The sequence below is a fragment of the Tamandua tetradactyla genome, chromosome 13 (genome assembly GCF_023851605.1).
Source record: "Tamandua tetradactyla isolate mTamTet1 chromosome 13, mTamTet1.pri, whole genome shotgun sequence".
Taxonomy (NCBI): domain Eukaryota; kingdom Metazoa; phylum Chordata; class Mammalia; order Pilosa; family Myrmecophagidae; genus Tamandua; species Tamandua tetradactyla.
This window is the reverse complement of record NC_135339.1, coordinates 3705559-3732398: the sequence shown is the minus strand read 5'-3', so window position 1 is coordinate 3732398 and position 26840 is coordinate 3705559. Positions and strand designations below refer to the sequence as shown.

At 37.9% G+C, this 26840-nt stretch overlaps 1 long non-coding RNA gene across 1 annotated transcript; it reads left to right on the top strand.

The window, feature by feature from the left end:
* The first annotated feature begins 22906 nt into the window (after positions 1-22906).
* LOC143652984 (uncharacterized) lies at positions 22907-26580 on the top strand. Its single transcript, XR_013160996.1, has 3 exons — positions 22907-23194; positions 25079-25208; positions 26440-26580. It is a non-coding gene; the product is annotated as an uncharacterized LOC143652984 (long non-coding RNA).
* Positions 26581-26840: the final 260 nt, after the last annotated feature.

The following is a 26840-nucleotide window of genomic DNA, read 5'->3' as shown; positions in this document are numbered from 1 at the left end:
GCGGATCTTAGTTTCTTCTCCAGGACAGCTACTAGGGAAGTAGAAACGATACAGAAAGCGCCCAAAGCCACAACAGAGATAAAAAAGACAGCGTACCCCATCCTGGAACGGCTGGCTGGCTGAGAGAAGCAGCTGGGGTGAGATCGCCGAGGCGCACGGGCCTCACCGGGCGGGACGGCAAGCAGCCGGAGTTACTCCCTTCCCCCTTCCCGGGCCGGCTGGGAGAATTGGAGAGGCGGTCCCCTGAAACCAAGGCGGCTGGCGCCCACACCACGCGCAGCCCCCCGGACCAACTGAGAGAATTGGATCGGAAATCCCCAGGCCGCGGAGAACGGTGACGGGTGGGGGAGGCCCCTTCCAAACCCGTGACTCCCCGGGAACGTGCACTCTCTCGGGCGGGCCGCTGCTGCTGGCGCCCTCCCGCCACGCTTGTCGCCCAGGGCCTACTAGGAAATTCGGATGGGCTCTTTCCCGGGCTGCGGCGACCAGCAACCCTCCCTGCGTTCGGACCCCGGGCCGGCTCAAGCCGCTTCGGCTAGCGAACCCCCCGGACGGCAAGAGTTTTCCAAAGTTTAAGGTCCCACAGCACCTTTTACTGGTGGGACCCGCTGACAAACGTGTGCCACGAGCGCCACCTACTGGGCAGGATAAGAAAAACAGAACCCAGAGATTTCACAGAAAAATCTTCCAAACTTTTGGATCCAATACCCAGGGAAATCTGTCTAAATGCGCAGATGCCAACAGAAGATAATGGATCACGCTCAAATAATTGAAAATATGGCCCAGTCAAAGGAACAAACCAATAGTTCAAATGAGATACAGGAGCTGAGACAACTAATGCTAAATATACGAACAGAAATGGAAAACCTCTTCAAAAACGAAATCAATAAATTGAGGGAGGACATGAAGAAGACATGGGCTGAACATAAAGAAGAAATAGAAAATCTGAAAAAACAAATCACAGAACTTATGGAAGTGAAGGACAAAGTAGAAAAGATAGAAAAAACAATGGATACCTACAATGATAGATTCAAAGAGACAGAAGATAGAATTAGTGATTTGGAGGATGGAACATCTGAATTCCAAAAACAAACAGAAACTATCGGGAAAAGAATGGAAAATTTTGAACAGGGTATCAGGGAACTCAAGGACAATATGAACCGCACAAATATACGTGTTGTGGGTGTCCCAGAAGGAGAAGAGAAGGGAAAAGGAGGAGAAAAACTAATGGAAGAAATTTTCACTGAAAATTTCCCAACTCTTATGAAAGACCTAAAATTACAGACCCAAGAAGTGCAGCATACCCCAAAGAGATTAGACCCAAATAGGCGTTCTCCAAGACAATTACTAGTTAGAATGTCAGAGGTCAAAGAGAAATAGAGGATCCTGAAAGCAGCAAGAGAAAAACAATCCATCACATACAAGGGAAACCCAATAAGACTATGTGTAGATTTCTCAGCAGAAACCATGGAGGCTAGAAGACAGTGGGATGATATATTTAAATTACTAAAAGAGAAAAACTGCCAACCAAGACTCCTATATCCAGCAAAATTGTCCTTCAAAAATGAGGGAGAAATTAAAACATTCTCAGACAAAAAGTCACTGAGAGAATTTGTGACCAAGAGACCAGCTCTGCAAGAAATACTAAAGGGAGCACTAGGGTCAGATATGAAAAGACAGAAGAGAGAGGTATGGAGAAGAGTGTAGAAAGAAGGAAAGTCAGATATGATATATATAATACAAAAGGCAAAATGGCAGAGGAAAATATTATCCAAACAGTAATAACACTAAATGTTAATGGACTGAATTCCCCAATCAAAAGACATAGACTGGCAGAATGGATTAAAAAACAGGATCCTTCTATATGCTGTCTACAGGAAACACATCTTAGACCCAAAGATAAACATAGGTTGAAAGTGAAAGGTTGGGAAAAGATATTTCATGCAAATAACAACCAGAAAATAGCAGGAGTGGCTATACTAATATCCAACAAGTTAGACTTCAAATGTAAAACAGTTAAAAGAGACAAAGAAGGACACTATATACTAATAAAAGGAACAATTAAACAAGAAGACATAACAATCATAAATATTTATGCACCGAACCAGAATGCCCCAAAATACGTGAGGAATACACTGCAAACACTGAAAAGGGAAATAGACACAAATACCATAATAGTTGGAGACTTCAATTCCCCACTCTCATCAATGGACAGAACATCTAGACAGAGGATCAATAAAGAAATAGAGAATCTGAATATTACTATAAAGGAGCTAGACTTAACAGACATTTATAGGACATTACATCCCACAACAGCAGGATACACCTTTTTCTCAAGTGCTCATGGATCATTCTCAAAGATAGACCATATGCTGGGTCACAAAGCAAGTCTTAACAAATTTAAAAAGATTGAAATCATACACAACACTTTCTCGGATCATAAAGGAATGAAGTTGGAAATCAATAATAGGCGGAATGCCAGAAAATTCACAAATACCTGGAGGCTCAACAACACACTCTTAAACAACGAGTGGGTCAAAGAAGAAATTGCAAGAGAAATTAGTAAATACCTCGAGGCAAATGAAAATGAAAACACAACATATCAAAACTTATGGGATGCAGCAAAGGCAGTGCTAAGAGGGAAATTTATTGCCCTAAATGCCTATATCAGAAAAGAAGAAAAGGCAAAAATGCAGGAATTAACTGTTCAATTGGAAGAACTGGAGAAAGAACAGCAAACTAATCCCAAAGCAAGCAAAAGGAAAGAAATAACAAAGATCAGAGCAGAAATAAATGAAATAGAAAACATGAAAATAATAGAGAAAATCAATAATACCAGAAGTTGGTTCTATGAGAAAATCAATAAGATTGATGGGCCCCTATCAAGATTGACAAAAAGAAGAAGAGAGAGGATGCAAATAAATAAGATCAGAAATGGAAGAGGAGACATAACTACTGACCTCACAGAAATAAAGGAGGTAATAACAGGATACTATGAACAACGTTATGCTAATAAATACAACAATTTAGATGAAATGGACGGGTTCCTGGAAAGACATGAACAACCAACTTTGACTCAAGAAGACATAGATGACCTCAACAAACCAATCACAAGTAAAGAAATTGAATTAGTCATTCAAAAGCTTCCTAAAAAGAAAAGTCCAGGATCAGATGGCTTCACATGTGAATTCTACCAAACGTTCCAGAAAGAATTAGTACCAATTCTCCTCAAACTCTTCAAAAAAATCGAAGTGGAGGGAAAGCTACCTAATTCATTCTATGAAGCCAACATCACCCTCATACCAAAACCAGGCAAAGATATTACAAAAAAAGAAAACTACAGACCAATCTCTCTAATGAATACAGATGCAAAAATCCTCAATAAAATTCTAGCAAATCGTATCCAACAACACATTAAAAGAATTATACATCATGACCAAGTAGGATTCATCCCAGGTATGCAAGGATGGTTCAACATAAGAAAATCAATTAATGTAATACACCATATCAACAAATCAAAGCAGAAAAATCACATGATCATCTCAATTGATGCAGAGAAGGTATTTGACAAGATTCAACATCCTTTCCTGTTGAAAACACTTCAAAAGATAGGAATACAAGGGAACTTCCTTAAAATGATAGAGGGAATATATGAAAAACCCACAGCTAATATCATCCTCAATGGGGAAAAATTGAAAACTTTCCCCCTAAGATCAGGAACAAGACAAGGATGTCCACTATCACCACTATTATTCAACATTGTGTTGGAGGTTCTAGCCAGAGCAATTAGACAAGAAAAAGAAATACAAGGTATCAAAATTGGAAAGGAAGAAGTAAAACTATCACTGTTTGCAGACGATATGATACTATACATTGAAAACCCGGAAAAATCCACAACAAAACTACTAGAGCTAATAAATGAGTACAGCAAAGTAGCAGGTTACAAGATCAACATTCAAAAATCTGTAGCATTTCTATACACTAGTAATGAACAAGCTGAGGGGGAAATCAAGAAACGAATCCCATTTACAATTGCAACTAAAAGAATAAAATACCTAGGAATAAATTTAACAAAAGAGACAAAAAGCCTATATAAAGAAAACTACAAAAAACTGCTAAAAGAAATCACAGAAGACCTAAATAGATGGAAGGGCATACCGTGTTCATGGATTGGAAGACTAAATATAGTTAAGATGTCAATCCTACCTAAATTGATTTACAGATTCAATGCAATACCAATCAAAATCCCAACAACTTATTTTTCAGAAATAGAAAAACCAATAAGCAAATTTATCTGGAAGGGCAGGGTGCCCCGAATTGCTAAAAACATCTTGAAGAAAAAAACGAAGCTGGAGGTCTCGCGCTGCCTGACTTTAAGGCATATTATGAAGCCACAGTGGTCAAAACAGCATGGTATTGGCATAAAGATAGATATATCGACCAATGGAATCGAATAGAGTGCTCAGATATAGACCCTCTCATCTATGGACATTTGATCTTTGATAAGGCAGTCAAGCCAACTCACCTGGGACAGAGCAGTCTCTTCAATAAATGGTGCCTAGAGAACTGGATATCCATATGCAAAAGAATGAAAGAAGACCCATCTCTCACACCCTATACAAAAGTTAACTCAAAATGGATCAAAGATCTAAACATTAGGTCTAAGACCATAAAACAGTTAGAGGAAAATGTTGGGAGATATCTTATGGATCTTACAACTGGAGGTGGTTTTATGGACCTTAAACCTAAAGCGAGAGCACTGAAGAAGGAAATAAATAAATGGGAACTCCTCAAAATTAAACACTTTTGTGCATCAAAGAACTTCATCAAGAAAGTAGAAAGACAGCCTTCACAATGGGAGACAATATTTGGAAATGACATATCAGATAAAGGTCTAGTATCCAGAATTTATAAAGAGATTGTTCATCTCAACAACAAAAAGACAGCCAACCCAATTACAAAATGGGAAAAAGACTTGAACAGACACCTATCAGAAGAGGAAATACAAATGGCCAAAAGGCACATGAAGAGATGCTCAATGTCCCTGGCCATTAGAGAAATGCAAATCAAAACCACAATGAGATATCATCTCACACCCACCAGAATGGCCATTATCAACAAAACAGGAAATGACAAGTGCTGGAGAAGATGCGGAGAAAGAGGCACACTTATCCACTGTTGGTGGGAATGTCAAATGGTGCAACCACTGTGGAAGGCAGTTTGGCGGTTCCTCAAAAAGCTGAATATAGAATTGCCATACGACCCAGCAATACCATTGCTGGGTATCTACTCAAAGGACTTAAGGGCAAAAACACAAACGGACATTTGCACACCAATGTTTATAGTAGCGTTATTTACAATTGCAAAGAGATGGAAACAGCCGAAATCTCCATCAACAGAAGAGTGGCTAAACAAACTGTGGTATATACATACGATGGAATACTATGCAGCTTTAAGACAGGATAAACTTATGAAGCATGTAATAACATGGATGGACCTAGAGAACATTATGCTGAGTGAGTCTAGCCAAAAACTAAAGGACAAATACTGTAAGGTCCCACTGATGTGAACAGACATTCGAGAATAAATTTGGAATATGTCCTTGATAACAGAGTCCAGCAGGAGGTAGAAACAGGGTAAGATAATGGCCAATTGGAGTTGAAGGGATACAGACGGTGTAACAGGACTAGATACAAAAACTCAAAAATGGACAGCACAATAATACCTAATTGTAAAGTAATCATGTTAAAACACTGAATGAAGCTGCATCTGAGCTATAGGTTTTTGTTTTGTTTTGTTTTGTTTTGTTTTGATTTTACTATTATTACTTTTATTTTTTTCTCTATATTAACATTCTATATCTTTTTCGGTTATGTTGCTAGTTCTTCTAAACCAATGCATATGTACTAAGAAATGATGATCATGCATCTATGTGATGATGTTAAGAATTACTGATTGCATATGTAGAATGGTATGATCTCTAAATGTTGGGTTAATTTCTTTTTTCCGTTAATTAAAAAAAAAAAAGAGAGAAGGGATAATTGGAGCTGAAGGGATACAGACTGTACAACGGGACTGGATATAAAAACTCAGAAATGGACAGCACAATACTACCCAATTGTAATGCAATTATGTTAAAACACTGAATGAAGCTGCATGTGAGGTATAGGTTTTTTGTTTTTGTTTTTGTTTTTTTTTTCTTTCTATTATTGTTTTAATTCTTATTCTGTTGTCTTTTTATTTCTTTTTCTAAATCGATGCAAATGTACTAAGAAATGATGAATATGCAACTATGTGATGTTATTAAGAATTACTGATTGTACATGTAGATTGGAATGATTTCTAATTGTTTTGTTAATTCTTTTTTAATTAATAAAAAAAAAAGCAGAAAAAAAAAGTAAAAACAGCAAAGACAAAATGAAGTTGAAAGGGTCTTAGGCATCTGTCATCCAAGAGTTGTAGAAAATGCCCACAGTCTTTATCAGAGGGGCACTTCAGTTCCTTCACCCACTCCCTCAAGGGTAAAGTCCAATCTTGCCAACCTAGGCTCATCCAGCTTGAACAAAGCTGGATGATTGCTTTGTTGCGATGTCCTGACTCCTCTCATGCAATGTCCTTTTTTGTGTGTGCCTGACTGTCTAAAATCTTCACTGGAATTGAGACGTCAACTCCAGCTCTGGCTATGAAATTGACAGAGACTATTTATAATTCAGCCATTTAAGATAAACCTGTACTCAAAAAGTTCTATATATTTTTTAAAAGTCTTATTTTTCAGGTGAACAAAAATACATTCTAAGAACTCCTAAAACCAGCAATAACAACAACAGTGCAAACACTGTGTATTCTGTAAATAAGATGGGAACGCTGACCTGAGAAGAATCAAGGGGCTGTGACTGTCTTATCCAGTGTAAATCCAGGGCAGGCTCTGACAAGGTGGGAATGCCTGGAAAGTGGATTTAAGGATATGGAAGAGTCTCTCTAAGATCATTGTCTCAGTCCCAATCATTTCCCAGTAACTGTTTTTTGGTGCAATTCACCTTGGCTGGCAATTGATTAGAGATGGTGGATGGCCTCTTCCATGGGAGCCAAATATTGATCATGTTTTTGAAAAAACAAACCCTCTAAGCATCCCAACTTCTTCAACACTTCAGAACATTTAAAGGATTGGCATGATATCAACTTTCAGATCTCACTTCCTCTGTAACTCTCTCCTTCCATCCTTACTCTGATAGCACCTGTCTAAAGCTCAGCATGGCAATCAATAACTGCAGCATCCTGGGGCAGGAAGGAGCTGTGCCCTCCCTGAATTGATGAATCCAGACATGAGTCCAGCGTATTTACTCAACAAAGCTTTCAATTAAAAACCAACAAGAAAGCCCAAGATGAAATCAACTACTGGAGAAATGAGAGATCTATCTGTACTGAGCAAATATTTACAATGCATGATGTGTCATGTGACGATTTAATAAAAAAAAAAAGAATGCTGGAAAAAAAATATTTTGTTATGCTTAGCACCTTCTGCTCAATATCTGGGAGATTCATCCATGTTTCATGTAGTGTAACACTCTCTGTCTTGGTTATTATAAATAAAGTTGGTGTAAACATTCTTGGGCAAGTCTTTTGGTGGACACATGCCATCATTTCTCTTGTGCCATTTACTTTCAACTTATCTGTTCCATATAATTAAAGCATGTCACTTATAAACAGTATTTATTCTTTTGTCTGGTCTGGAAATCTCAGTGTCTTATTTGGAGGGCCTAGACCATTTACATTTAATGTAATTCCTGGTATATTTGGGTTTAAATCATTCATTTGACTAGTCATTTTCTAATTACCACATCTGTACATTTTTCATCGACTCTTCTTTCCAGCTTCTTTTGGATTAATCATATTTTTAAAATTTCATCTTGTCTTTTATTAGTTTTTCAGTTGTGCACTTGTATTACTCTTTTAGTGATCATCCTGAAGATTTCAATATATATCTCTGAATGATGAGGGTCTACCTTTTAGACCTTTGTCAGATCAAGGATAATGCAAAATTTTACCAAAGTTATCTCTTTCATTTTTTGTGTTATTTTTGTCACGCATTTTGCCTCACAAATAAGGACCCAAAAACATTGTTATTATTGTTGCTTTAAACAGCCAATGTTCTCTTATCTTTACTCACATTTTTCCTTTTTCAGGCATTCTTCATCTGTTTTAGTATTCTAATACTTCGTCTGGAATCATTTTCCCCCAACCTAAAGAATTTTCTTTACTATTTATTTCATTTGGTACAGGTTTCCTGATAGCAAACTCTTAGATTCTATTCATCTGAAAATATTTTTATTTAGCTTTTTTCTTTAATTGAAAGAGCTTTTGAGAAAAAAGTTATTCAAACCTTTTCTGTATGTGTTTCACTGAGTGTGGAAACAGAGTTCAAGGAAAGAGCAAGGATATGATTGTGTTAAATCTGGTGTGAGGGACTAGGAGCTTGGCTTAGTGTGAGAGCTCTGGTGAGGGAGAGGAAATGTGAATATCAGAATCTTTTCATAGAAATAAATTGCAAACCTTAAGAGATATGAAATGGAGATAGTTTTGGGGGATCACTGAATTTCCCAAATTGAAATAAAATGTTGTGTATATGTACATAGTAATTTCTGTGAGATGAAGATCAATAGATTTCTATCAGAATCTTAAAGATTCATGCCTTTTTAAAAATTTTTTTATTGTGTAATATAACATATATACAAAGCAGAGAAAGAAAAAAGTGATAGTTTTCAATGCGCTCTTCAACAAGTAATCGCAGGAAAGATCCCAGAATTTGTCATGGAAAAAGGAAAAATCATCTCAGATTTTTTCTCCTAGGTGTTCCAGAACATTGGAGGCCAGAAGGAATATATACATTTTTTATCATCACTTTTTTCCTTTTTTGTGAAAAATAACATATATACTCAAAAATAATAAATTTCAAAGCACATCACAACAATTACTTGTAGAACAGATTTCAGAGTTTGGATGGGTTACAGTTCCACAGTTTTAGGTTTTTACTTCTAGTTGCTCTAAGATACTGGAGACTAAAGGAAATATCAATACAATGATTCAGCAATCATACTCATTTGTTAAACTGTATCTTCTCTGTATAACTCCACCATCACCTTTGATTTTTCTTCCACTCTTTTCGGGTATTTGGGCTAACTTTTTTCAGGTTGGAAGGGCTGTCATTAATATGGGGTAGGGACATGGAACTAGCTGATGTTCTGGAGAGGCTGGGCTAGGTTGCAGGACTTATCTTGTCCGAGACCTATCTGGAGGTTGTAGGTTTCTGGAAAGTTACCCTAGTGCATGGAGCCTTTGTAGAATCTTATATATTGCTCTAGGTGTTCTTTAGGATTGGTTGAAATGGTTTGGTTGGGATTTGGCAAGTTATGATAGGTAACAATGTCTAATTGAATCTTGCATAAGAATGACCTCCAGAGTAGCCTCTTGACTCTATTTGAACTCACTCAACCAGTGATATCTTATTACTTACACTTCCTTTCCCCTTTTAGTCAGGATGGAATTGTTGATCCCGTGGTGCCAGGGCCAGACTCATCCCTGGGAGTCATCTCCCATGTGGCCAGAGAGATTAAGCTATTATTATTAATATCAAGAACAAAGAAGAAGCAGAAGTTATTAGTTTTCATTTTTGAGGTATATTTTCACTGGGTATAAAATTCTTAGTTGGTCAACTTTCTTGTGTTTCTTTTTTTTTTTCCTTAGCATTTAAATATGTCATTCCATCATTTTCTGATGACCATATTTTCTCGTGAAAAGTCATTTGAAAATCTTAATATTGTCCCACTATAGATAATGCATCTTTAAGATTTTCCCCTTTATTTTTGGTTATTAGACATTTGAAAATAAGTTGCCTAGGTATTTTTCAATTTTTTTTTATCTGCTTAAGCTTTTCTGAATGTCTTGAATCTCTGGGTTGTTATCTTACATAAAGTTTTTGAAAATTCAATGTCATCATCTCTTTATTTCTGCAGCACTCTCTTCTTCTTGTTTTCTTCTGAATTCCAGTTAAGCACACATCAGATCATTTGAATGTTTCACTAATGCCTCTTATATACTCTGTTCCTATTTTCCAGTTTCATTTTTTCCTTGTGTTCCAGATTCCATAAGGGTTCCATGCACTAGAGTAACTTTCCAGGAACCTACAACCTCCAGATGGGTCCCTGGACCAGATAAGTCCTGAAACCTAGAGGGTCCAGCCCTCTCCAGAATATCAGGTAATTCCATCTCCCTATGCCATATTATTGACAGGCACTTCCAACATGAAAAATTTAGACTGGCCATAGCCCAAACACCCCTAAAGAGAGGGATAGAAAGATCAAAGGTGATGATGGAATAACAAACTTTGGGATCTGTCCTGTAACTATTTGTTGAAGAGTGCTTTGAAAACTATTGTTTTCTTTTTTCTTTGCTTTGTATATATATTATACCATACAATTAAAAAGTTGGCAAAAAAAAGATGATATTAGCCTGCTGAATTTTCAACCTTTTTTCTGTTAGGCAGATAGGATGAGAGGATGATCCCATTAATCTAATCATAAATTGAGTTCTTTTGTGGTGAGACTACAGTTTAATTAGACCCAATCTTTATGTTCTTTTTTTCAACCTTATTGAGGCATAGTTTTTATATCATAAAGCTCATTCATTCGGAATCTGTCATTCAATGATAAATATAAGGATTGTTTCTAAACTTTAGAGTTTGTTCTGCTGGTCCATATTTCTATCATTTTATGTTGGTACCACAGTGGATTGTGGCTTTATATTAAACTTTGAAATTAGAAATGAAAGTTCTCAAACTTTGTTCTACTCTTTCAAATTTGTTTTGGTTAGTCTAGGCATTTTGTATCTACATATACATTTCAGGATCTGTTTGTCATTTAAGGAGAACTTGCTGGAAATTTGAAATGAATTGCCTGTAGAACAATTTGGGAAGAAATGCCATCTTAGTAACATTGAGTGTTCCTGTATGTAGCTGTTGACTGTCTCTTCATATACTTAAATCTTTAATTTCATTGTACAATGTTTTGTAATTTTCGGTATAGAACTATGGTGCTTTTTTTTGTTGAATACTTTTGATGCTACTCTTTAAGGAATTGCATCCGTTCTTTCTTATTTGAATTGTTAATTATTCATCTATAGAAAGCTTAGAATACTGATTTGAGACCTGATTTTATTTTCTTATGTGAGAACTACATCTATAAATTTTCCTTTAACCACTGTGTTAGCAGTATCCCATAAATTTGACAAGCTGTGTTTTCATTTTCAATTACTTCAAAATGCTTTCTAATAGACCTTGAAATATCTTCTGTGACTCATGAATTGTTTAGAAATGTGTAGTTTAATTTACAAATATTTGTATAGTTTCCAAATTTTTGTCTGTTGTTCATTTCTAATTCAATTAGTTGTAGTTGGAGAACTATTTTAAATAATTTAAATCTTTTTACATTGTTAAGATCTGTTTTATGACCTAGAAAATAGTCTTTCTTAGAGATTTTTCCATGTGTGTTTAAAAACAGCACACAGTCTGATTTCCGAGTGGAGAGTTCTGTTAGGTAGCATTGGTGGATGGTGTTGCCCAAGTCGACTCTGTCCTTTCTAACTTTTTGCCTAGTGATACAATCAGCTATTCAGAATCATGTGCCAGCATTTCTAGCAATTATTGCCAGTTTTTTTCACGTATTTTTGGGACTTTGTGTATTAGGTGAACAGATATTTAGAATTGAAATATCTTCTTGCTAATTTGACCCTTCTACCAATACAAAATGTCCCTCTTTGCTTCTATAATATTTTTTTCTTAAAAAATATTTTTAATGATATTAGAAGAGCTTGTTAAACTATACCATTTGGCAACTATTTTCATGGCTGATATTTCTCCATCTCCTTGCTTTCCACCCATGTACATCTTTGAATCGAGAGTATGTCTCTTATAAATAGCATATAATTGGATCTTGTATTTTCTTTTGTCCAAGCTTTGCCTTTTGATTGCAGTGCTTAATCCATTTTTATTTAATGCAAATATTTATATGGTAGGGATTATATACAACATTTTACTTTCATTTTCTACATGTTTTAGATGTTTTTGGCTCCTGTCTTCCTCTTTTATTGCTTTCTTTTGTATTAGCTGAATATTTCATTTAATAATGTAATTGATATATAGTGTATTTACTTAATAGTCATAATTTTAATTTGTTTAATGATTTTTCATTAACAGTTTTGAGATATTTTCTTGAAGGTTGATGTAGGGTTTACCATTTACACATTAAGTTATCAGAATCTACTTTATATTTCTACTAGTTCAATTCCAGTGAGATATAGAAACATTACTCCTGCATGGCTCTATCTGCTCCTCCCTCTTGTGCTATTATTCTAGTGCATGTTACTTATATATATGTTATTCACCCATACATTACTATATGTTGCTACAGTCAATATTTCACATATTTTAAAATTTTTATTGAATTATATTATTTACAATAGATTATAATTAAACTATATTCATGTATATTGCTTTAAATGATTTTTAAAGAAGATGAGAGTAGGAAGGAAAGAAAGTATGTATTTATAGGGTCTATTATATTAATATTATTTACCACTTTGATTCTCTTAATTCTTATTGTGAATTCAAGTTAACATCTGGTGTCATTTACTTACTCTAATATAGCTTTGCTTCCACCCATCTTGTTTGTGCTTTTATTATCATATATATCACATCTCTGTATGCTATAGACCTTACAATGCAACTGCATACATGTTGTTTTATAGAATTGCTTTTAAATAACTTGAAAAGAAAGGAAAATGTGCATTTATACTCTCTTTTATAATTACATAATTATTTTTACTGGTGCTCTATTTTGGTATTTGTGTGTTTGTGTGTATTTGAATTACTATCTGAGTCACTTGCTTTCAGCCTGAAGAATTGCTTTTAGTGTCTCCTCTAAAGTTGAGTCTGCCAGCTACAAATTCTCAAATTTTGTTTATTTGTGAATGTCTTTATTTTGGCTTCACTTTTGAAAGAGTTTAGCTATAAGGTTCTTGATGTACTGTTTTTTCTTTCAGATCTTTCAGTATGTCAACCACTCTTTGTGACTTCCATGGTTTCTGATGAGATGTCAGCTCTTAATCTTATTGGGGCTCCCATGTGCTTTTGTGAATCATTTTTATTTTTCTGCCTTAAAGATTTTCTCATATTTGTCTTTCAACATATTTCCTCTGATTGTCTGGGTCTGGATCTCTTTGCATTTGTTCTATTTGGAAATTGTTGAACTTCTTGAATGTGCACATCAATTTTTTTCAATCAATTTGGATACGTTTTAGCTATTATTTCTTCAAATACTTTTTCCATTTCTTTCTCTCTCTCTTTTCCGTCTATATTCCCATTCCATGTATGTTTTCATGTTTAGTGATGTTTTGCATTTTTATGTGGCTCTGTTTGATTTTTCATTCTTTTTTCTTTTATTCAGATTACATAATCTCTATTAATACATCTTCAAGTCTGCTGACTCTTCTGCCAGTGCAAATCTACCACTGAGCCCCTCTTGCATCTTTTTTTCATTTCAGTTATTGTACTTTTCAACTTCAGAATTTCCTTTTGGTTCTTTGGTATAATTTTAAACTTATTGATAATCTCTTAGCTCTCTCTGATGAGACCTTACTTTCCTTCTTCAATTATGATGTCCTTCCATTCTTCGAGCATACTTGTATACTACTTTGAAGTTTTTGTCTCTTTTGTCCAATTTCTCAGCCTGCTTACAGGCAGTGTGTGTTACCTGAAGTCAGATATTCCAATTTCTTTACATGTGGCATAATTTTTTTTGTGCAGAACTTGTTTTGTTAAATAATACATTGCAGTGACTCTGAGCTACAGAATTCTAATTCTCCCTTCTTTGGACTGCTGTAATTGCTGACTTATTTGTTCAGTGACTTGGCTGATTATTTTAGTGAAATGTATTCCACGCACTACCCACCGCGCCGTGTGAAATCCCTAAGTCGATTCTCAGAAGGCAGAGTCCTGGCATGTGCACAATCATGCTGGGATGGCAGTGGTTTAAGCAGGGCCTATTTGGCTGTCTGTTTTCCTGATCTCTCTATTAAGATGCTGCCTCTATTGGTTTCACACACAACCTTTAGCCTCCACTAATTGCTGGCTGATTGCTCTGTTATTTTTTACAATGTGTATGGGTATAAGTTGCCAGAAAGTCTGATCCAATTAATTTCGGGTCCCTTTTCCAGGGTGCTTTTGATGCCAAATTTCAAGATTTGTTCTGACTACAGAAAGGTTCTTCTCTGTCTCTAGTTCTCACAGGTAGACTAGATAGCCTACAATTCAGCTTTTTGCTTTAATGTGAACTGCTTGCTGCCAAAATCTCCATCATTTTTGAAAGTCCCCTTAGGCTTCCACTTCCCCAGAACAGGTTCTGAATAAAGGCAGTTCCTTTGGGAATACTCTCAGAGATCCCCATTCTATTGGCCTGCTTCTCTCCATGAAGAACACCTCTAAGCCACTGCTCTGGAGCTGTAGAAAAGTACATTGGTACATTTCTCTCAGGATGTGCCACTGCTTTGCATGCAGGGCACTGGGCTGGGGTGGTAGTGTCTGGTCTTCTCAGATTCCCCTTCCCAGCATGGAATCTTTGCCTATGAGTAAGCTGGGGTGTGACTGACAGAGCCTCTGTGTTTTTGGCCTGCTGTGCTTGGGATAGAGACTTTGCCTCAAGTGGGAGCTGGGTGGTAGAAGGGAGTCCTCAACGCTTTGGTCACTTTCCCCTGGATTTGGTCCTCTACGGCACTGAGCTGTGGCATGGATGAGAAACGCTGGTGACTCTTCCCAGGGAGATCCTGTAGACCTTGACAAGGCTGGGGGAGAGGAGGCATCACCTTCTTAGAGTCCCTACTCGTAGTAATATTGGAGGGAGTGGGTTATGGCTCAAGTGCCACAGACTCTCGCTGTTCTGAGATTTACTATATTTGCTTGGTTAAATGTTTTCTAATTTTTTGCACGCTTTTAGGATAATTTCCAGAGGCTTTAAATGTTTTATTATTTTAACAACCATTTGTTTCACTGGGGAATCACATTTGCACAGCTCTTAAGGCCTCTATTCTGAAGGAGAGTATAATATATTTGAAAATGTCTTATCTGAAATGTAAATGTTCATTTCCCTAGTATTAGAGCATGGGAGATTTGAACAAATCCTTCACGTGAATGACATATATGTAGAATGGATTAACAAATATAAGAGTGAACCTTTTTAAAGTACCTTTCTGTGTGTTGTCTCCTTTAATCTTCATTCCCATGAGACAGGTAGAACTAGGGTCACTTTTCTCCTTTTTAGCTAATGAAGAGACAGAGATAGCAAGAGGCTTAGGGAAATAGTGTGATATGGGGTAAATGACAACACTGCCCTTAGAGGTCTCACATCCCACCACGTCCTTGCATGCCTACGTTGCAGGGCAGCACTGTCCACTCTGTGGTAGGCTACTGGAGCTATGGTCTCTGAATCCGGATCTTATTGCAATCATGGCACGTAAGCATGTACCACAACCATGGAGATACAAATGCTGATATTATAGACCTTATTCCTGCGTTCAGAAGAAGCAATAATAAGGAAAAGATAAATTTCCTTTTTCTTGGATCATGGGTTTAAAAGGTCATAAAAGAGAGGCTGCATATGCCATTTTAAAAAAGAAATATAATTCTGAGAATGACATTTTTCTGTGATTATTTCCTCTAGGGAAATTTGTGCAGTGAGCTTGGACAAGGGCAGCAGGTAGGAGGAATGCAAACTAAACATAGGAGATTCAGTCTCACTGTGTCACTGTCTGCCTGCTCATAAATCCTCTTTCAACATCCCCTAGGGCTTCAACCGGAGAAGTTCTATAGATGAATTTAGTTTCTGGTTGCTGAAACTCAGTGGGTTGAAGCATGTGTAGTTAAAGTTGGTTCCTGCAATGCAGGTGCCTAAAAGGAGACAAGTTCAGGAATGTCTCCCTCTCCATTTTGGTAAAAGGTGAAATTTTATTAGTATCCATATAAAATTGGGCACTAAACCATGGTATACTGGGAGAAGGAATTTCCAAATTCTTGTCAGAAATTGCAGCAGAGCTGAGAATTTGTGCTGCTGCAATCTGATCACTGAACTTTAAGGACCTACGTGACATGTCCCAAGGCTATCACCAGGGAGACGATTTCAGGGTCTTTCTGAAGACATCAGGCAGGGCTGGCTCAAGAGCAGAGCTGAGCACGTGCGGAAAGGGGTAAATATTACTACAGTGCACTGACAGGTTTAGGAGGCGAAAGGGTGAGAAAGAAGGAAGGGAAACCAGGAAATTTAAAGTGGGTGGGTTTATTTCTGCGCTCCCGGGCAGAGCTCACTGAACCCAACATGGAGTGAGGTGAGTCTGTGCTCGGCCTTTGGCGGGGCAGCGTTTAAGGACGGAGGTCAGGTGACTTCCGGAAGGGGCGGTTCATCAGTTCCGGAAGGGGCGGCTCATCAGTTCCGGAAGTCATGTGTCCGGAAGGGGCGGTTCATCTCTTTGTGCCGGAAGCCATGTTGGGAAAGGCGACATAGCCTCTGCAGCCGAAGGTGCAGTGCTCTTCCCCCTTCCCCCGACCTAAGAGGCACACATTCGCAGCCTGCTCAGTCTGTACTTCTCCCATCGTCCTACCAAGGAAGGCTCTCTCTGGCCGCATGCTTGACGTCTAGGAGTTTAAAAAGGCAGAATGGGGTGGAGGTGACATTGGAAGACATGCTTCAAAAGAGAGGAGAAAAGAAAACAGTGTGGAAGGTAGTGGTTGAAATAGATTCAAGAGGCTTTTAGACTAAATTTTAGAATCTATAGTTTCTGTAAGGCATGGATTTTCAGAAGAAATTGGCTTTGAGGGGAACAGCTGCATTCCAAGGGGATGATTTTGAGACTTTGTTTGGTGATAACCAACCCCACCAATTCATGTTTTCTATAGTAACTCCTGTTTCATAAGTTGTATGTAGACTTTTTTTTTTGTTTGCTTTGTTTAGTTTCAAAACCCATATATAACCTAGCTTATGCTTATCACGGTGATCTTTTTTTTTTTTCGTCACTGACATCACATCATACGCTATTTTCCATTGTTATCCTGGGGGCCTGTTCCGCTTCCTTCACATCTCCAAAGTGGTCCCATAATATTAGCTGTCTCTGACCCCTGCTAGGACCCCAAAAAGAATTCTTTCTTGTAATGTTTCTAGTGAAGATTTATTTCAGGTTTCTGAAGGGAGACTGGATAAGGTGACCTCAGTCAGCTCCTTTAGCCATGAGATTCCACGAAATTTGAATTCTATGATCTACTGAAGGAATGAGATATGATCCACCTTCCTTCTCATCTGTCCACCAATAAAATGAAGTTGACAGGGCCCTGTGTGATTCCAAGCTTCTTTGAGTGGATAAAGAATTCAGGTTTTGGCAGATACTGATCTTTATGACTCTTTTTATGGAGCTTGAGAAAGACTGACCTATTATTTGGACTTTCATCTCCTGTCAAACACCTCACATCTGATTTACATCCAGTTCAGACATGTGGTATTTTTTTTAACTATCTTCTGTTGGGAGAGAAAGAAAATTGGGACTGTAACATGTTGGAAGTGCCTTCCAACAGATTTACCAAGTTTTGAGGGAGGCATGCAGGCCCTACAATGATTGCATTTGCCCAAGTTGCTATGTTTCTTTGGTCCTTTTAGTGTCTCAACCCTGGCCTCTGGAGGAGCTTTGGACATAACCCACAGCAGGGAGGCAGTGGGGTTGCCCCAGTGTCTCTGCTCACAATTTTCCATCTGTCTGGAATGCTGATCCATGGTTTTTCCTTTTGTTATTTCATATCAACTCAAATTTCAACTTCTCTAGGAAGCCTTCCTCAAATCTGTACTCTCAGTTCTACCTGTAACTCCACATTACACATTGTTCTTTATTTCCATAATATTCTTTGAAAAACTTTATCACTGAATTTACCACACTATGTTGTAGTTTTCTGTTTGCATGGCTGTCTCCATAACTATATTGTCAAGACTTTAAAGGCATTGGTAGTGTTTATCTTTTTATCCCTAAAGTCCAGCACAGGGATTGATACATAAAGGGGCTCTACAAATGTGTATTAAATAAATGAGTGAATACTTGAGTGATCACATGGCTCAGCTCTGCTTTTTCTTTCATGACTTCCCTGCCCTCGTACCCCACTGAGTTACTTGGCAAGTGGCCCTATGCCTCATTCATCTCTATTCCTCCCTCCCAATATAGACACACAAAAGGAAATCAGCCAATGTTTGCTTAATCTACAGTTTTACTTAGATGAATAAGTTGGAGTAAAGGAGCAGATATAAATGAAGGCCAGCCAACTTGTCCAAGCCTAGCAGAGAGGAAGTAGTGAGATTTTTCTCATGAGCCCATTGGCTGCTTTCAGGTTGACTATTCACTCTAAGTCTGATTTGAAGTGGACTAAGTGCTTTCCCAAAACTTGCATTAGTCCCCTGGTTCAGACATGGATACCATGTCTTCATGTACTCACCTTGAAGCCCCCTGTCGTGCCTTCTAACCTTCAGGTCAGACTCTTGTACATTGCATGCCCTCCCATCAGCTCTCTGAGTGAGTGCACTGTCTACCCTGGCTCCACCAGGTGATCTGCAGCGAACAGCAACACCTGGGGCCAGCTGAGTGAGAGCTTCCAGTGTCCACCTGTGCGCAAGTTGATTGGATACATTCAAGCATCTTCACTGCCTTATCAATATTATATGTTTATAATAAAATAATTTTATTCTCTCATTTGATTTTTAGCTTTTACTATGAACGACATCACACACACACACACACACACACACACACACACACACACGAAAATATAACTTATATATCCCAGTTTGATGAATAATAAAAATACAGTGAACATCTATATATCAAAAAACCAAAATAAGCAATAGGATATTACAAAATTTTTAGTCTCCTATCACAATTGTACTGGACGACGCCCCCACAGAGAGGTAGCCATAATTCTGAAAATTATCATTTCTTAGCTTTTATCATTTAAGCACATCATGTATGTAACACTGAACAGCATAATGTTTAATTTATTTTTTATTTTTATTTTTGCATGGGCAGGCACCAGGAACTGAACCCGAGTCTCCAGCATGACAGGCAAGAACACTGCCACTGAGCCACCGTGGCCCACCCATAATGTTTAATTTTATATGCGCTTTTTAACTTTTTAATCTTTTTATTATTCAAATAATATAGTGGTAAATTTCATTAATATTGTAACCAGAGGGCATTGACCCCTTGTTATATAGATGAAAATGTTGAAATGTTTCAATTTTGACACTTCTCATGTTAAACTATTACTACTACACTTGATCTTATAGATGACATACTAAACATATGTAGAAATAGAATTAAATAGAATACATTAACTTATAAAATTGATATTATCAATCTATATTTATAAAATACCTCAACAATTATAACCTATTATAACAGTTATAACCTATTTCCAATAAAATCATTTTATAATTCCTCAATAGAATAAGAATAAAATAAAGGCTACCAGTTGAGACAAAATTATCTTACTGCTGTTACAGACCTTCAAAGTAGACTAAAGAGAAAGAGGATTTCTGACTGGAGCAAGGCTTTTCAGTTTGGAATCTTTCCATGCGATTGCTAAATTCATTGATTATTTCACTTTCTTCTTTTAATTTTATGTATATTTGTTTTCTCTGTTCTTTGAGAGTTTGTATGTAAGTATTTAACTCCACTCCATCAGTCAACACTCCCTTGGGTTGTTCATCTATAGAATCTCCATTTTCTGATGTCATCACTGTATCCAATTCTCTGTTCCCCACATCCATATTGCGTCCCTCAAGAACAGCAGCCGAATCACTCATCTTTAGCAGGTGCTCACCTGAAGGCTTGACATGATCCACTTTGTTATTAGCAACTGGCTCCATTGGCAGTTTACAGTTTTCTGAGATATTTTTCTTTAGCACGTTTGCCCAGATTTTCCTTCCATTTTTGAGATGCCTCTGTAAACAGTTTCTGCTCTTTCAAGTCTGGAATTTTCCTCCAAAGCATCTGTTATTGCTGTGTGAACTCCTCAGTGATATTGAAGGATGATTTGGTTGGAGGTACTTGATGTTGGACTTACTTTTTTGCATCTTCTAGGGAAGGAGTATTACTTGCAATGTCAGCCTTCATCTGAACTTCCTGTAAACATTTAGGCATCTCTCCTTTCCAAAATTTTCTAGACTTATTGATCTCAAGGCCAGGTAAGGAGTTGTAGCTTTCCAGTTCTTTATTCGTGGTCTTCATGTTTACAATTTCTGATCCTTCTTTCTTGAGTTCAGTTTCTCTTAGGGTTGATTGACGATCTCCAATCACTCTTTCAAGGTGGTGAAACCTATGAAAACTTTGATGTGTTTCCTGTATAAGAGCAAAAATATGAGCAGCCAGTTTTTTCTCTCTCCTTCCAGCACAAAAAAATCAATTTCATATTAAAAGCTCCCAGCATGGCTATATAAGCCACCATCTCCCACAGCTTTCTTTGGGCACCTGGTCTTGGTTCAAATTCCTCTACCAGTGCTGCCAGCAGCTGGCACAAGGGCACCAGGAACAGGACTGTCCTGGGCCTCATGGCTATCCATAGACCCTCTGAGGCTCCAAAGACCTCTGAGTCACCTCAGGTAGGCAAGAAACTGTCACCACAAATCCAGATTGCCACAGAGAGCAGTTTGCCCGGAACACTTGACTAGTTGCCTGGCAACCAAGCAGACCTCATGGAGGTGGGGGAGGGGCAGGAAAAACAGTGCTTCCATCTTTCCAAAGATGGAAGCACCAGCTGACTCCCGTGGTCACGTCACATGACCCAGGGTAAATGGACCAGGCTCTGCGGGCCAGACAGAATTGCCTATGGCCCTGGTCAACTACAACCGTCCTGACTACACCACAAAATAAGGAGACAAATGGCTTGCCATACCTGGAGCCATCTGGTAGTCCCTCAATGTTGGCCACTGATATAATTTCTCTTAAATAAACTTTTCCTTCTGTGACCATAGAGAACTAATGCACCCCATAGTAATCAGAAAAAAGCTATGACTTATACTGCTCTCTCTTTGGTTTGTGTCTGACTGGCCTTGAATATGTGATGAGTATAAGAGGGCTTATCACGGTCCCGACATAGGTTTCAAAATACTTCACTAATATCACTTTAAAAACTAAGGGAGAAGAAGCAAACTTTTCAAGTTTTCAGGTTTCAAGCAAGTTCAATCTAAGGGTGTAATCCTTAGATTCACTTGCATTTTTTCTCTTCAGACTATTTATACAAGACCTGCATTGATTACAAGGGTTAGTAGCTCTCATCTGACTCTTCAGCAACTATAGAATTGTTTTTAACTTTTTAGTTTGAAGTTATTTTAAACCTACAGGACATCAGCCATATCATTATCTCATCTTATCTATCTCTCTGTCTCTCTGTTTATCTCTCTGTCTGTCTTTCTATCTATTTTTGAACATGTAAGAGAATGTTGTACACATAATCGTTGAACACAATACTTCTATGTATATTTTTCTTTGAACAAGGATATTCACTTCTGTGATAGCCTTGACTGAAGTTATCAAGTTCAAGAAATTTGACATTGATAAAAACCTCACACACTAATTCTAATTTTTTCTTATGTCCCAATCTACTTTTGAGACTTCTCCATTCTTAGATGCCATAAATATCATGTATTGCAGCCACTTGTCTTTATCTCTCTAGCTTCTATATTGTTTTATTTTAATTGTGGAGATATATATAAAACATAAACCTTCCCATACCAAACTTTCCAAAGTATAATACGCAGTGGGATTAATCATGTTCACAACTCTGCAGTACTTTCACCACCCCCATCGCTAAATGTTTCCTTCACCCCAAACAAAATCTCTATACTCATTTTGCATTAACTCCCTTTATCACTACCACCCACTCTTGGTAACCTGTACTCTGCTTTCTGTCTCTAAACTTTCATAGTCTTTGATTTTTTTTTTGTTGACTATCATGGGGCTTAAATTTGATACCCAATATCTATAACAATCTTGTTTGCTTTGATACCTACTTAACACCTTCAGTAACATGCATAAGCCATGTTCTTATACTGTTCAGTCTTCCCACCTTTAGGTAGCTCCTCTTACAAATAACATAGTTACACATTTTGATCTCTAAATCTTTCATTTATCATTGTATTTTTTGCATTTGCCTTTTAAATTGTTTAGGAAGTAAAATGTGAAAAAGTGGAGTTACAATTAAAAGATATCATATAGTACTAGTGTTTATATTTGCCCATGTCATCACCTTTGCAGAGAATTTTTTTCATCATCTGACTTCAGTCTGTTGTCTAGTGTTTTTATTTTCAACCTGTAGAACTCCCATTATCACTTCTTCTAGAGACACTCTAGTGGTACTGATGTCCCTCAGCTTTTGTTCATATGGGAATATCCTAATTCTTCCCTCATTTTGAAAAACAGTTTTGCCAGATCCAAAATATTGTTTGGAAATGTTTTGCATTCAGCAATTTTAATACGTATTGTGTGCCCATTTGATACTTTTGTGTAACCCAGAAAAGCCATGCTTTTAATCATTCAATATTGTAGGGGGAGCTCTTTTGATTAGATTATCTCTCCACAGAGACTTGCCATGCCCGGTCGTGTGTGTTACCTTTTGGCTAGATTACTTCCATGGACATGTGACCTGCCCCATTGTGGTTTGGCCTTTTGACTAGATGGCGATGTGACTCCACCCTTTTAAGTGGGGGGTCTGGATTAATTCACTAGAGTCCTTTAAAAGTGGAAACATTTTAGAGAAACCTCAGATGCAGACACTTGGAGAATAGTTGCTTTGTTGCTAACAGAGATTTTAATAGATACTTGGAGTGCCGACAGAGAACACAGATGCCTAGACATGGGCAGAGCTGAGCAGATGTCACCATGTGCCTTGCCATGAGATGCTACACAAGCCAGAACAAGGAGAGAGCTGAGGGAAGCCAAGAGATGAAACACACAGGAAACAGAAGCTGAAAGCAATGGAACCCAAGTGCAAGGGACCAGCAGATGCCAGCTAGGTGACTTCTCAGCTGAGAAAAGTTTTCCGGACAGCATCAGCCTTTCTTGAGTGAAGGTAACCTCCTGTGGTGCCTTAATTTGAACATTTTCATGGCCTCAGAACTGTAAACTTGCAACTTAATAAATTCCCTTTTTAAAAGCCTTTCCATTTCTGGTATATTGCATTCTTGTAGGCTGAACTGATTAATACATCTTCCCACTGCCTTCTTGCTGCCATTCTTTCCAGTGAGATATTGTCATTCAATCCCCTTAGGCTTCCTTATATGTAGCATATCACTTCTCCTTTGTGGCTTTCAGAATTCTATGTTTTTCACTTCCAGTGGTCTGATTTTAACATAGCATAGTGTGGGCTATTTGAGCTTATTTTATTTTGAATTTATTGAATATCTTGGATGTGTATATTCATTTCTTTCATTAAAATTTGAGAAATTTTCAACCATTATTTGGTTGAATATTCTCTCAGTCCTTTTAGTTCTTCTCCTTCTGGAATTCCCACAATCTGTACATAGGTACAGTTGATGATGTCTGTAGGGTTCTCAGACTCTAAACTTTTCTTCAGTCCTTTCTTTTCTACTGTATTACCTCTCCATGTTCTGGCTTGCATAGCATCTCATGGCAAGGCACATGGTGACATCTGCTCAGCTCTGCCCATGTCTAGGCATCCGTGTTCTCTGTCGGCATCTCCAAGTGAAAGTTGGTTGACTTCAATTTTCCCATTCTCAAGTTCACTGATTGTTTCTTCTGCCAGCCTGAATCTTTAAAAAATTTTAATGTAATTTTGTTAACTTCTCAAATCATACTTCACACATCATACAATCAATCCAAAGTATGCACTCAATGCCTCATAATATCACCATATAGTTGGATATTCATCACTACAAGCAATGTTAGAACATTTTCATTACTCCAGGAAGGAGGGAAAAAGAATACCCAGAATATCCTGTACCCCATGTATCTGCCTCTCACTGATCCTTAGCATAGAGGCAGTGCATTTGTTACTGTTCATGAAAGAATATTTAAGGTACTACTGTTAACTATAGACCATAGTTTGATGTAGGTGTGTATTTCCCCCACACCTCTCTATTATTAACTTCTTGGAATAGTTTCCTGCATTAGTTCGAGTTCATGGAGGAAAATTTGCATATTTTTCTGTTAATCACATACACCATCCACCACAAGATTTACTGAGTTATTGTTTCCATGTTTTAACCTCTGGCTTTCCTTCGACATATATGATTCAAAACTTCCCCTATCAACCACTCACACATGGTTGAGCACTATAAATTATACTTACAGTAATGTGCTACTCTCACCTCTATTTCAGCCTCAAATATTCTTTCTTGGCCCTTTTCCCTTCTCTTGTTCTTCTCAGACACATATGATGTGTATATTTGTGTGCTTTGTGTTGTCATTTGTTTCCTCGACAACCTTTTAGGATTTTTCAATTTTTTTCTCCATTTGTTCTGTTGTGTGTTTGACTTCACTTGCTCGGTCTTCTTGTCCACTGATCCTTTTTTCTGCAATTTCAAATTTGCTGCTGGAAGTCTCTAGTATAATTCTCACTCCATCTACACTATCTTTCATTTCCATAGATCTGTTTTTATATGTATACGTTCAAATTCTTCTTTACGCTCTCCTAGTTTCTTCCCAGTGTCCCTTTTCTCTTTAGCCATGCTGTTGAAATTATTTAGAAGATTTGTTTGAACACCTTTGATTAGTTGTTCCAAATTCTGTATCTTCTACAACTCTTCAATTTGATTTTTTGGCTTGGCCATAACTTCTTATTTCTTAAAGTGCCTTGTAAATTTCTGCTGATAATTGGGCCTCTGATAATTCTGAAAGTTGTTTTCCCTGTCTGGTCTAAGACATTGTTGTTGGCTATTTAATATTAAAGTTCTTTTTTTGACACTAAGTTCATCAGTATTTCACACATATCCAGGGTCAGTTAACCTTGCCTGGGGTGAAGATACATTCCAAAGGAACATAGAGAGAGGGTGATGCAAGCATCTTCCAAGAATGCACTTTTCCAGCCTTTCCAGCAGATGGGAGTCTTCCCACAGCCCTCAAAAGTAAGTCATATTTAACACCCTGACCCCTCAACTTCTGAGGCAATTTGGAATAATGGCTCTGTGGTGCAACAGATGCCTGTCCACTAAGGACAAAGGCTGTGAGACCCCCGGTCTGATTTTCCAGCCAATAGTTGAATCAGAAGTCTACTATATACCCCTTTTTTGAAAGGTGGTATGCCTACCCAACTCTCCCAAGTGAAATCAGCCAGCTGGGTAGGGTCCTGGCTACCCCAAATCTCCCAGCCTCAGGTGCAGGGAATGTTAGCCAAGAGCCACTGTGGAGTTCAGTCACTTGCTATGATTTGTCTGTTTGTGGAAACACTGGAGCCAAGAAGATTCTAGGCTCCTGCATGGAAAATTTCAAGGTTGCACAACCCAGAAAGTCAGCTTCACCAGCCAACAGAACGGTACTGAACTGCCTCCCCCTCTTTTCCTGAGCAAGAGCATTCCTGTGTCTCCAAGCAGTCAGGCAGGTGAAAACCAGGCTCTCCTGAAGCTACTGGTCTTAGGGGTGAGAGATGGGCATGGGGAGTCATGGTGGAGATTAGTCACTCACTGCTGTTTCTTTTTGAAAATAATGGACCCATGGGTGCCACAGGGTCCTGTGTGAAAAGGCTCAATACTGCATGAGTCAGACTGTAACAAATCTCTTTAGCCAGGCAAGATCCAGGCTGGTCCACAGCTGCCAACCTTAGGGTTGGAGGATGGGCTTTGTGAATGATGATCAGATTCACTCACTACAATTTCTCAGCCATAATTTCTCTGTTTCTTCATCCAGCTCTTCTTTGTAGTTTTCAACATTTCTTCCCTGTTCACCCTAGCCCCAGAACCACTGCTTTGGATAGTCTCTGCCTGTTGTCTAGGTATTTTTGGTGGAAGGGTGAGTTTTGACTTTCCTTATGCCACCATCTTCCTGAAACTCTCTCTTTACATAATTTTAATTTTTAAAAAATGGGATGTTTTTCTGAATGTGTTTCCCTCAAACTTAATTTTTTCACTAGATATTGTACTTAAGAGACACATATCGTGTCATAGTCATGTTCATGTGTCAACTTTGCCAGGGGGTGGTGCCCAATTGTCTGGTTGGGCCAACACTGGCCTATCTGTTACTATGAGGACATTTCATGAACGTAAATCGTGATCACATTGGCTATATCCACAGCTGATTGCATTTGCATATAAGCTAAGGGTAGTGTCCCCTGAAATGAGTGACACTTAATCTAATCACCAGAAGGCTTTCAAGGAGGATTCAGAAGAGACAATCACCCTTCTTGCTTTAGCCAGCCAGCCTCTTATGAGACTTCACTCAGGACCTTCACCGGAGCTGCAAGCTTCTGGCCTGCCCTACAGATCTTGGACTCTACATCCCCATGGTTATGTGAGTCACTTTCATCAATTTTATATTTACAGATATCTCTTGCTAATTCCCTTTCTCTAGGGAACCTTAGCTAATAGAGTTTGGTGGTTCTTAAGGAACAGAATCTTAAAAATGGGATTTTACAATTGGTTTTCACTCTGACTGGACTCAAAGGCACTATTGATCTGTTTTCTGTCATCAGAATGATACCACTAATCCTTGGGGTGAGCTGGCAAAAGAGAAAATCAAACTATCATCATTAGATTTTGCTAATT